This window comes from Chrysochloris asiatica, unplaced genomic scaffold (assembly GCF_000296735.1).
Source record: "Chrysochloris asiatica unplaced genomic scaffold, ChrAsi1.0 scaffold00021, whole genome shotgun sequence".
NCBI lineage: Eukaryota > Metazoa > Chordata > Mammalia > Afrosoricida > Chrysochloridae > Chrysochloris > Chrysochloris asiatica.
In genome coordinates this window covers 16,279,311-16,291,440 of record NW_006408539.1, presented here as the reverse complement: position 1 = coordinate 16,291,440, position 12,130 = coordinate 16,279,311, and the positions used below count along the sequence as shown (strand labels likewise).

The following is a 12,130-nucleotide window of genomic DNA, read 5'->3' as shown; positions in this document are numbered from 1 at the left end:
TGTGTGTCCATAGGGTTTTCAATGGACGGTGTTGGGGAAACAGATCTTCAGGCCTTTCTTTCAAGGTGTCTTTGAGTGGACTTGAACCTTCACCCATGTGGTTAGCAGCAGAGTATGTGAGCAGTGAGCATCACCCAGGGCCTGAAGACACCAAGACAGTCACAACTGTGGTTTAAGCTCAGATCTAACCTTGGAGTTGTATTTCCTCCTCCTACAAATCAACAGCTTCCTACCCCTAAACCCTTACCTTTCTGTGATAAACCAGAGATGGCCCCCAAGCCCTCTCTGCAGTCTGTTTGTGATATCCTGGAGCCCCCACAAGGACAGATCAAACTTGAAGCCTCTTCTGCCCTGTTCTTTACAAGGGCAGTGACGTCACAATCCTGCCATTAGCCTTAGATCAATGGACACCCAAACAATCAACATGTTCTTTTGTTTTTAAGTGAAGTTTTGGTACATCTTATACATCCTAGAATGAAAACGCTTCAAACTGTTGACTTAATGGATGGGCAGTTAAATGCAAAGTTAACCGACTCTACTCAGGGAGACTGGTATCCTGGGAGCCATGACAGACAGACTGGAAAGAACCCAAGGCCTCCATGTGCAAGACCTTCCTTCCCACTCTGCTGTCCATGAGGACACAGGGCCTCATCCAGCTTGCCTCCCTCCACCAGGAAGAGTCAGGTAACACCCAGCCTCCTATTCTTGGCAGAGTTCTGTGCCAGCGGCTACAAAACTCTGAGTAAAAACAAAGTTTGCCTGCACTATAGTGTGTGTGTGTGTGTGCGTGCGTGCACTAGTGCATTGCACACATGTACCACATGGTGAAAATTGGCACATACATGGACTGGTTGAAAAGTGATGAGAAGAGGCCATTTTGGAGCCAGGCAGCCTCTGCTACTTGTTCACTATGACTTGGCCCCTTGGGTGCCTCAGCTACGTCATTTGTCATGTGTGAAATGAGCATTCGAGTCTCCTGCTTCTCTACTGTTTTGGGTACCCCCCTTGTTTTAGTTATCCAGTGTTGCTAGAACTGTAATACAAGTGGATGGATTTAACACACTCAGTCTCTCATAGGTTAGGAGGCTAGAAGACCAAGTCTGGGTGCTAGTTCTCAAGGAAGGCTTTCTGTCTCTGTCAGCTCTAGGAGAAGGTCCTTGTCTCCTTTCAACATCTGTGGCCTGGCATTGCTTCAAAGTCTCTAGGTGTCTTGGCATCCATCTTCCCTTGGGTCTAGGAGCTTCTCAACAGAGACCCAAGGTCAAAGGACATGCTCCACTCCAGGCTCTTTTTTCTTGGTGTCTCTGCTCACTTGCTTAATCTTTTATATCTCAAAAGAGATTGACTCAGAATCCAATCTACACTTGCAAATCCTATCCTTCCTCATTAGCATAACTGCCTTCAACCCTGCGTTTTTAGCATCACAATGGGGAGGAGCTACCACACAGGAGAATTACAGCAGGTCACACAGTGAAGCATCATTACTAATACTGAGAATCAGGGCGGAGCCAAGTTGTCACATTTTTTGGGGGGACACAATTCAGTCCACTGGATTTGTGTTATGGTGAACTGATTTTGTTTTTGTGTGTATGTGTGTACGTCTTATTGTTAGTAACAATACAATGTTACAGCAAATATTTTGCTGATGCTATATTCTCAGATGTCCAATTTTATGATTCAATGTTTGAAACGCCGCATAGCTCTCTTCTTCTGCACTGCCTACAGAGGCGGCGGCCATCTTGACCTGCATCATGGCTGCCCTCAGACCCCTGGTGAAGCCCAAGATCGTCAAAATAAGGATCAAGAAGTTCATCCAGCACCAATCAGATCGTAATGTCAAAATTAAGCATAACTGGCACGAGCCCAGAGGCAATGGCAGCAGGGTGCAGAGAAGATTGAAGGGCCAGATCTTAATGCCCAACATTGGTTACGGGAGCAGCAAGAAGACAAAACACATGCTGCCCAGAGGCTTCCGCAAGTTCCTGGTCCACAACGTCAAAGAGCTGGAGGTGCGGCTGCCGCGCAACAAATCTGACTGCGCAGAATCGTGCACAATGTTTCCTCCAGGAACCGCAAAGCCACTGTGGAAAGAGCAGCCCAGCTGGCCATCAGAGTCACCCATCCCCACGCCAGGCTGCGCAGCCAAGACAATTAACAGACAGCCCATTTGTGCATTTTATTTGTGCTGGATAAAACCATAAAAGCGCTGAAAATACAAAACAAAACAAATATTGCTGCATAGCAGGCTATGAAAACACAAAATAAAATATAAGAGAGGTATTCAACTTTCGTCAGAACTGATTTATGACAGTGGAGTCTTGTTGTTAACTAGGGGGCTAGCTTTAGGGTTAAGATTTAATGACGCCCTCTGTGCAAAGCATTTCGGGTAGCATGTGGCACCTGGTTAGAGCCACACAGGAGTGCAAGCGTCTATCACTTTCAGGATACAAACCACCTGAGAGGAGTTCTGGTGCTTCCTTTTCACACCCACCACACCCAATGGTTCTCCTGGGGTGCCCCCTAGGAACACCACTGAGGCCATGGGACAAATCCTGTGTTTATAAGGTTTCATCTTCCCCACAATTCCCTTACTTGTACACACCTCTTAGGACTGGCAATGGCTGAGGAACAGATGACGGCCAATCTTTGGTGAGTGTTGCGGATGACATTGTGTCCCCAAAATTATATGTTCACGTCTTAATCCCTAGTACCTGTGAACATTACTTTATTTGGAAATAGGATCTTTGCAGATGTTATGAAGTTAAGAGGAAGTCATACAGGGCCCAGGTGGGTCCTAAATCCAGTAACTGGTGTCCGCCTAAGAGAACAAAGAGAGAAGACCACATGGCAATAGAGTGGGAGACTGGAGCAGTGCTCCTACATGCCAAGGGATGCCAAGGATTGCTGGCAACCACCATGAGCTAGGAGACTGGCAAGGAAGGACCTTCCCGAGCTTCTAGAGAGAGTATGGCCCTGCTTACACCTTGCTTTAGGACTTCAGAACTATGAGAGCTGAATTCTTTTAAGCCACACTGCAAAGTTGACCTATAAGGTTGATGATTCCAGCTCACCAGTGGCTCCTTGGAAACCCTATACAGGGTGGCTATGGGTCGGAACCCACTTGACGGCCCTTAACAACAACAACCCTGGCTTTGGTATTTTGCTATGGAAGTCCTAGGAAAGTACAGTTAGTCTTTTGTACCCATTGACAAGAACCCTAATTTTGTGGTCATTTTCCCTCTCCCACCACACCAACCCACCTCAGTTTACAGGTGAGTGTGGCCGAGTGAGCACCTGTGCATTAGAGAAGGGAGTTGGTGTGCCACTGAAAACACCACCTGGGCCAGCCCTGCAGAGGGCCTTTGCCCTGTAGTTTCCTCTGCTTGAAGCGCTCTTTCTCCAGACCTTGACTTAACTTCTTGGCTCAAATGTCATCCCTGGCCACACTACCCTCTTCTAATGCCTTCTTGCCTTTTTTCATGATCTGAAATAATTGTGTTGATTTTTCTTTTTATTTGATTATTCATTATCCATCTCCTGCACTGGGTGGGCTCCCTGAAGGTAGGGACTTTCACTGACCCTTTACCACTAACCTCAGTGACTGGAACAGAGCCTGGAAGAGAAGAGGTATACAGTGTTGAAAGTAGGTTAACCACCAAAAGAGACACTCTGCCTTCCCCAAGCCCCAGGAAGGTCTTCGGGCCAACTAGGAAGGATCCAAAAATGAAGCAGAATCGGAGCACAACTGGGTACCCACCTGGGAGAGCTTTCGTGTGGTGTTTAGTGCCACACTTAACTTTTGGTGGACAGCCCAGGAACACCAGACAGCTGAGGACAGACAGATGAAAACAGACAACAATCATACCAGCTCAGGAACACAGCCAATGTAAGGAACCCCGCCTCCAAACCCCCAAAACTGTGACACTGAATATCTCCATTCAAGTAACATAAGACATGATGCTATAAAAAAGAACACTCTGAGAATTTTTTACAAAAATGACTTCAGAGATAGGATTCTTTTGATTCAATGGTGAGTAATTGTTATCATGACTAATGGCAATTGTCACAACTGTAAAGGTAGAAGTTTTGTAACATAAAGGGAGAGATAGTTAATCTTACATTCCAGGAACAAAGGACCCTAGGACCATCAAGGGAGAAGAGCACTAGCGGAACATGGGACCCTATCCAGAGAAGCAGCAGAGATGAGGACATGGAGAGAGGAAGCAGCTGAGGACTCCAGACTCATGGGAAGAGAAAGGCTGTGTGCTGGTGGCTAGGAGGCGGGCTTGCAGAATGTGCCCTTTGATTGTTTAAATGAGTATATATTCCTTAGTGTTTTTGTGCACATCAAAAACAAAAAACAGAGGAAATAGAAGCAAATACTGTTAAATGATGATGCTTGGAGGAGGCAATTGTAATCATTGCAATGAAACAAAATACGATAGCATGAGTATAAAACTAATGTTCTCCCATGTAAACTATCACTCAATTCACAATAAAAGCTTTAAATAATAATAATAAAGCACAGGTAAGAAAAAAACAAAAAACCTTTGGTAGTAACAAAAGCAATCATAGACGATGGGCAAATGATAACGTTTCAATGAAACTTTATTTACAAAAGTAGGCAGTGGGCTGGATTTGTCTGTAGTTTCCTGACCCCAGAGAAGAGAGAAATTACAGAGGAAGATATTATCAATAAATTATTTAAGGAAATTCCCAGGATTGAATGGAGTGAGTTTCCAGATTAAAAATGCCTCCGAGTATCAAAGGAAATGGTTGGAAAATAAAACAAAACAAAAAGCCAACTCACATCAAAGCGATGCGCCATCATGAGCACAGACAGAGAGCCAAAGTCACTGGAAGAATGGCATGATGGCAGCGTGGGAAGTCCTTGTCTGCTTTCACAAGGGGAAGGAGACGCCCAGCAGTAGGGTCAGCTCAAGGCTGATTCCTGTGAGGTGGAGTTCAGACCTGCCTCCTTCCTCCAGCCTTTGTGCCAGTCATCCCACTGCGGCCCTCTCTCCTTCTCTGCTGGGTGAGGCTAATTCACTGCCATGGCCACACAGAACTCACAACACTCACAATGCATGGACTTATTAGCGAAGTAATAGGTTAGTATTCAGGATCAGGAAAGACCTCGGATACAGTTCTTCTTCTATCAGGATAGCCTCTTCTCAGCAGTGCCCACAGGCAGAACTCTCCCTGGCCCTTAGCCTCTTATAGGGTCCTTTAGCTCCTCAGGCAGGTGTTACAAAGCTCATTAGCTTCCCAGTACGTATCCAGAGGCACTTCATCAGCAAGTCTCCTGCCCTAAAATGCTCAGTCTCACCTCCAATGCTAGAGCTCTCTCTCTTCCTCTCTGTCTCCCGGGTCTGGAGGTGTCCAGATCAGGGGCTCCAGGTCCAAAGGACATACTCTGTTCCCATCTCTTTTTCTTGATGTTAGTGGTCCCCCTGTCTACGTCTTGGATGTGTCATTCCAAGCCTAGTGGGATGACAAAACTAACAGTCCCCTTGTTGGGGCTCCACACGCTTGATTTGCACAGTCCCACTGCCACTAGGGTACCTGCACATTACTGCACTGGCAGCAAGCTGTTAGGTCACAAGCTCCTCATTTGCATAGCCACACCCAGCTATCTGGTGGGCATTACAAGACTGGCTCCAAAGACCACATAAAAGATTCATTGCATTGTGGCCACAAACAACAACCAGGCAGGTGAGTAGCACCAGACTCAACAGCAAAGTGGAAGTTAGAGGACAACAGGAAATAGAAACTGAGGGAAAACAATATCCAGCCAGAATTCTATGTCTACCATCTATCAACCAAGTGTTATAGAAGCAAAAAGATATTTTCAGACTTTAAGAGTCTCATAAATGTTTCTTCCTATGCTTCTTTGCTATGGAAGGACTAAATGAAGGACCGTACCAAGGAAGAGGACCATCTGCACTCCAGGGGGAGGTGACTCAACAAAGGAGATGGACAAGAGAACCACCGGAATGACAGACGCTAAGTACCAACATGACAGCTTCGCAGCAGGTCTGAGAGGAAGTGTTCAGAGTGGACGGGAGTCTGAAGGCTGCAGGGAGGTGGTCTCTGAGAAAAAGATGACAGGGTGGGGAGGAATTCATGGTAACCCCATAGAAAGCCAAGAGAATCAAAAAGACAAGTCTTTATTCCAAGGCCAATAAAATCATGTGCAAGGGGAAAGTAGAATCCTTATACACTTACACAGCTCTGCTGTGAGTAGTTGACAGAATCACAGTGAGGTCAGCCTGGACTACTCATCTGATAAACTGTGCTGTGGCCATCCAGGAGAGCAGCACTTGGGATGTGGGGACTCCTGCCTTCTGGATGTGGGGGTTAGGATTAGTCCTTGGAAAATTACCAGATAGAAGAGTCTGAATCCACTGCTGGACACCAGGGCCTCTATGGCCACTCCATGGGGCTGGGATTCAAGCATAGGATGAAAACATGACTTATCTAGACTTCGCCCTCTCTGAGTCCGCTCTTCCCACCCCAGCACCCAAGGCAGCGCTTCTGCACAAAGTAGGTGCTCAGCTTGCTCATGGAGGTGCTGGGCACTTTACTCAAGGGAGCGCTAGTCTCTCTGAGCCCGGTATCAAAAGGACTGCGCTGCAGAGCTGACAGCAGCTGGGATGAGGTGGGCTCTCAGCTGGGATGGAAACGTGGGGCAAGGCAGTCATTTCTGCCCACCATTCCATCCCCTCAGAACATGTAAGAAAGGAGACACATTGCAATCCAAGGAACTGAACAATACCACTGCCATGGGGAAACTGGGCAATCCAACCACGTTTAGATGCACATTAATTACATACACGCCACATGCAGATGACCCTGTGTAATACTTGCTGGAGGAAGCTTCCGGGAAAAACCCTATTGAGTTTACCTTTGCCAGCTGGTGGCTCCAGTGTCTTGCTGCTCCTGAAGAAGAAAGGAGGGTGGCTTTAGTGTGCCACTGGTTTGCAGGGACGGACCACCCATTGCTGAGTTAATTCTAACTCATAGGGACCCCTCAGCACAGGGCAGGCAGCCTCGTGGGGCTTCCTAGACTGTAATCTGTGTGGCTGTAGATGTTAAGTGCCTCAGAATTGGTTCTGACTCCTAGTGACCCTGTGTAGGGGGTTCCTAGAAGTAACTGGTGGGTTTGAACTGCCAACCATGTGATTATTAAAGAAAAAACACAGCATTTTTTGGAGCCATCTTTCAAATACGCAGAGTAGGAATCAGTTTACGAGATGAATGGCAATGTTGTGTGCCGTGGAGTTGGTTCCGACTCACAGCCACCCTGTATAGGGTTTGTGAGAGTGACAGGTGGGTGATCTTACAGTTAGCAGTCTAGTGCTTATCCCACAGGGCTACACACTATGGCTCCTAGTCACGGCGACCCTGCATAGAGTTTCTGAGATGGTAAATCTTTATGGGAGCAGAAAGCCTCATCTTTCTGCTGGTAGACCTTGAGGTGAGCAGCCCGATTCATAACTACTACGCTACCATAAGAAAACAAAAAACAAGCCCATTGTTATCCAATCAATTCTGACTCGCAGTGACCCTACAGCACAACGTAGAATGGCCCCACCGAGTTTACAGGGCTGGAAAGCTTCCTGAATATAAACTGCCACATTCCTCTTGGTTAGCAGCCGAGCACTGAGCCACTGAGCCACCAGAGCTTGTCCACACCCATTTAAATAAGCTATTTCTCAGCCTTCTGAAATGCACTGGGAGGAGGACTGAGCTGTTTTTAGTGAGAATTATAGGTCACAAAGCAAATAAAAGCTATTTATTTTGTGTGCATGATTTATTCCTGGCTTACAGGGAGAGCTCTAGTGTGTGGAAAAGTGGTTTCAGAACCTCCAAATATGTAGCCGTTTTCTTAAGAAGACTCAGAAGAGCGAATGGCCTACGGAAGAGTTTACGAAATGTCAGTATCTGGAGAGGTGGTATTTGGGAACACAATCTCAGTTGCTATTTCAACTTTTTCTTCCCTCCCAACAGATTGGTAATTAGGCGAAAGCACAAATCTCCTGGAATCAAACCTAAGGAAAGAATGAGTAGGAAGCGCTTGAAATCACAGATTCAAGCCAGTCTTACTTCCGTGGCTTTGGAAAGAGAGGCTTGATGATGAGAATCGAGTCATAAGCAAATGGAAGAAAATTCTCCAAGTGTTCTGTTGCTTCCCTTGGGACAGGGCAGAACACGGAGTTTTTGACTCAGTGGACCAACACACTACAAACACATTGCTCAATACCTGGGCTTAAATTCAGGACAACAGGGGACATTACAGCTGTGTCCTTCACCACACAGCCCAGAAAGTGGACGGCAGCCTTGAGGAACCAGTTCCTCCTGTCGTGCATCCAACCTTCATCATCTAGGAGGGACTTGTGCCTGGCATTTGTATGGGTCTTTCAACCTGAGGTCCATCCTCAGTCTTAGACTTTGACTGCATGAGGTAGGTCAGCCCAGCCACATTGTGCTCAGACCTGCATTCAGGTCCACGCTGGTGACCCCAGACTCACAACTGAGTGACCAATCCAGTTTTCGTTGAATCTATTCTGACGGACAGCGATCCCACGTGTGTCAGAGGAGGACTGTGTCCCAAAGCGTTTTCAGTGACTGGCTTTTCAGTAGATTGCCAAACTTTTCTTCTGGGGTTCTAGATGGCCTGGAACCTCTAACCATTCAGCTAGCAGCTGCATATGTTAACTGGGAGGCACTTAGTGACTCCCAGACACAGCGAATCAGCAGTGAATTCATTGAAGAGCTCTCTATGCCTTGATTACTAGACTGAAGCTTTTTCTACTACATGGCGTTCAGACCTTCACTTACAAATCAGGGCCATGAGTTCGCCAAACTAAGTCTACACTTGTTACAATTTTAGTATTAAAACTGGACAGGAAATTATAAAAACATCAACAACAACATCATTTTGGAGCCGTATTTTAAATATGCGGAGTAGGAATGGGTTCATTTGAGATGCATGTTAATGCTGTTATGTGCCATGGAGTCGGTTCCGACTCACAGAGACCCTGTAGAGGGTTGAGAGCAGCTGGTGGGTTTGAATTGCTGACATTACAGTTAGCAGTTCAGTGCTTATCCTACAGGACCACACCAATAGTGAAATAAAATAATATCTGTATAGACTCATTTCACAACTTGTGTTTCTGGGGAGCGGATTGAACAACAACAAAAAAAGAAATTCAAGGGCAAAAGATAAACCTGTTTTCTAAATGGCATCCTCAGCTACAACCATTTTAACAGATGTTCCTCCTGTTCAATTTTACCTTAAAAGGCACTTTTGATTTGCTCCCAAGTCATTTTCTTCCTAATCATCCTTAGGTCTTCACTTATAACAAAGCCAAAAACCCTTACCCTGCAATAGGGCTCTCCTATGGGCATATGGAGTCCAGGTGTGGCACCAGAGGATGAACATAGGACAGTCAACCACAAGGTCAGCAGTTCAAACCCACCAGTCACTCCTTGGAAACCCTATACAGTGTCGCTGTGAGTCAGCACCAACTCGATGGCCCTTCACAACAACATGGACACATAGAGAACTGCCCCACAGGGTTTCCAAGGGTAACCTCTCTACAGACAGACTGCCACATCTTTCTCCTGTCAAGAAGCAGGTGGATTTAAGTCGCCAACCTTATGGTTAACAGGCAAGCGTTTTGCATCAGGCATATCTGCTGAAAACAGACCTCTTTAAAGTGTCAAAATTCTAATGTCACTTTGAAGACCAAGGTGTACCTGACCCAAATCATGCTATTTTTTAATTGCCACCCATGCATGCAAAAATTTGAATAATGAATAATGAAGACCAAAGAATTGATGCTTTTAAGTTACGGTGGTGGCAGAATATCAAATATACCATGGACTGCCAAAACAAAACAACAAAACACACACACACAAATCTGTCTTGGAAGTATATCCAGAATGCTTCTTAGAAAGGAGGATGGTGAGACTTGGTCTCATGTACATTTGACATAGTTATCGGGAGGGACCAGTCCCTGGAGAAGAACATCATGCTTGGTAGCGAACCCTTGAAAAAGAGGAAGATTCCCAGTGGACATAGTGGCAGCAACAATGGACTCAAAACGTTACGACTGTGAGGTGGGTACAGCACTGGACAGTGTTTCCTTGTTGGATGTAGAGAAGAAAATTCCTGGGTCGGAATCAACTCAGTGGCACCTACAAATAGCAAGACTTTTCAGACACCTGACCTGATTTGATCACCGAGAAAGTAAGCAGAGTAGATATCACACTCCCAGTCTGTTGAAATTGTGTGTTCTGATGTGTGTCTGGGGATGAATTCCTCTCGGGAGTGCTTACGTGGGGACCCACATGATCAGATGGAAATGAATCTTCCTCCACACTCGGCAGGATCCGCAGTGAGCTCTCAGATGCTCCCCTGTAAGGTTTGAAGCCATGGCGGAGTTGGGGGGTGAGTGTTACAGATGGACCTCACCTCAAAAAAGACCAAGTTTAAAGTTAACTCCCTCAATGTTGTTTGGAAACAAAGGCCATACTGACGAATGGACTGAAAGCAGAGATTGAAATCTAACTTTCACAATGATCCTAATTGCATTTCTTGATACTTTTGCAAATCACTGGTCCATGGAGATTCTCACAGGAACCAGTTACCAACAACTAGTACAACCACCTTGGTGGTTGGTGGTTATGTGCCATGGAGTCGGTTCCAACTCACAGCGACCCTGTACAGGGTTTCCAAGGCTGTAAATCTTTACGGGAGCAGAAAGCCTCATCTTTCTCCCGCAGAACAGCTGGTAGTTTCAAACTGCTGACTGTGAGATTTGCAGCCCAATTCGTAACTGCTATGCTAACAGAGCTCCTTTGCTGTTGTCAGGTGCCATTGAGTAGGAACCGAGTCATAGCGACCCCATGCACAGAACGAAACAATGTCTGATCCTGGGCCAGCCTCACTACCGCTGCCACACTTGAGTCCATCAATGATGCCACCTGGCCGATCCATCTCTTTTTCTCTGACCCTCCACCTTACCCAGCATTACCAGAGCTCCTTACAGAGCAGAAAAAACCTCAGAGATAATAAGCAATTAAGGGTTAATGCAGCATCTCTGCTACTTAATGTTCAGTGTTCTGCTTTCTATCTGGAGACCAGTAAAGAAGACATGTAAATGAGGTTTCTTCCCAGAGCAGACAGAGGAAGCGGTTAGTTAAGCACACTTTCACCCGAAGTCTAATCTCAACAGCAGATGGCGCTGAGACAACAGCAGTCAAGAGAAACGGGTGAGAAGAGACAGGCGGTGGGGGGGGCTCACACATGGAAGTACTTGGCTGATCCAACACCAACATCTCAACTGGGAGTTGAATTCTACTAGTCCAGATGCAAGTCTCATGGTTCTAAGCACCTGCCCTCAACACTGCCCCTGATTCCCACCACACATGCCCTTTCTCAATGATGTGGAGGGATTAACAGCCTCGATTTACTAGCATTCCATCCTGGGGTCCCCATGGATCTAGGACTCTTCAAATATTAAGCACTTTACAGTTTATTCGTCTCACATACTTTGGACATGTTACCAGCAGAGACCAGTCCCTGGAGAGGGACATGATGTTTGGTAAAGTGGAAGGTCAGCAAAATAAAAAGGAAGACCCCCAAGTAAATGGATTGGCAACCATTGGCTCAAAGGTAACGACTGTGAGGGTGGCTGGCACAGGACCAGACAGTGTTCGTTCTGTCATACACACGGTGCTGTAAGTAGGAGCTAACCCGACAGCACTTAACAGAAACACAAAGCAGGTCTTCATAATATCCTTGAGGAAGCGCCACTGGCAATGCTCTCTGGTTACTCCACATGCGCCCAGTGTGACTCACTGACCAAGTGGACACGGAAACAAGCACTGGCCAAACAGATGGACTTTCGGAGCCATGTAGCTAGGATGCTTAGACACATCTGGGGATGGGAACTGCTGGTCCCCAGGGCTGCCCATGACACGTAGTTACCGTGGGTCTACCATGGAGTTCGCTAGTGACTGCTGCCTGTTTACCACTCAGGGTAGTGAACTGGAGCGGGAGAGATGCACATGGAAGAGTTGGTTCTGCTCCAACCCAAGGCCACAGGTCATCTAACCC

At 46.5% G+C, this 12,130-nt stretch overlaps 1 pseudogene; it reads left to right on the top strand.

The window, feature by feature from the left end:
- The first annotated feature begins 1,751 nt into the window (after positions 1 to 1,751).
- LOC102838148 lies at positions 1,752 to 2,155 on the top strand (annotated as a pseudogene).
- Positions 2,156 to 12,130: the final 9,975 nt, after the last annotated feature.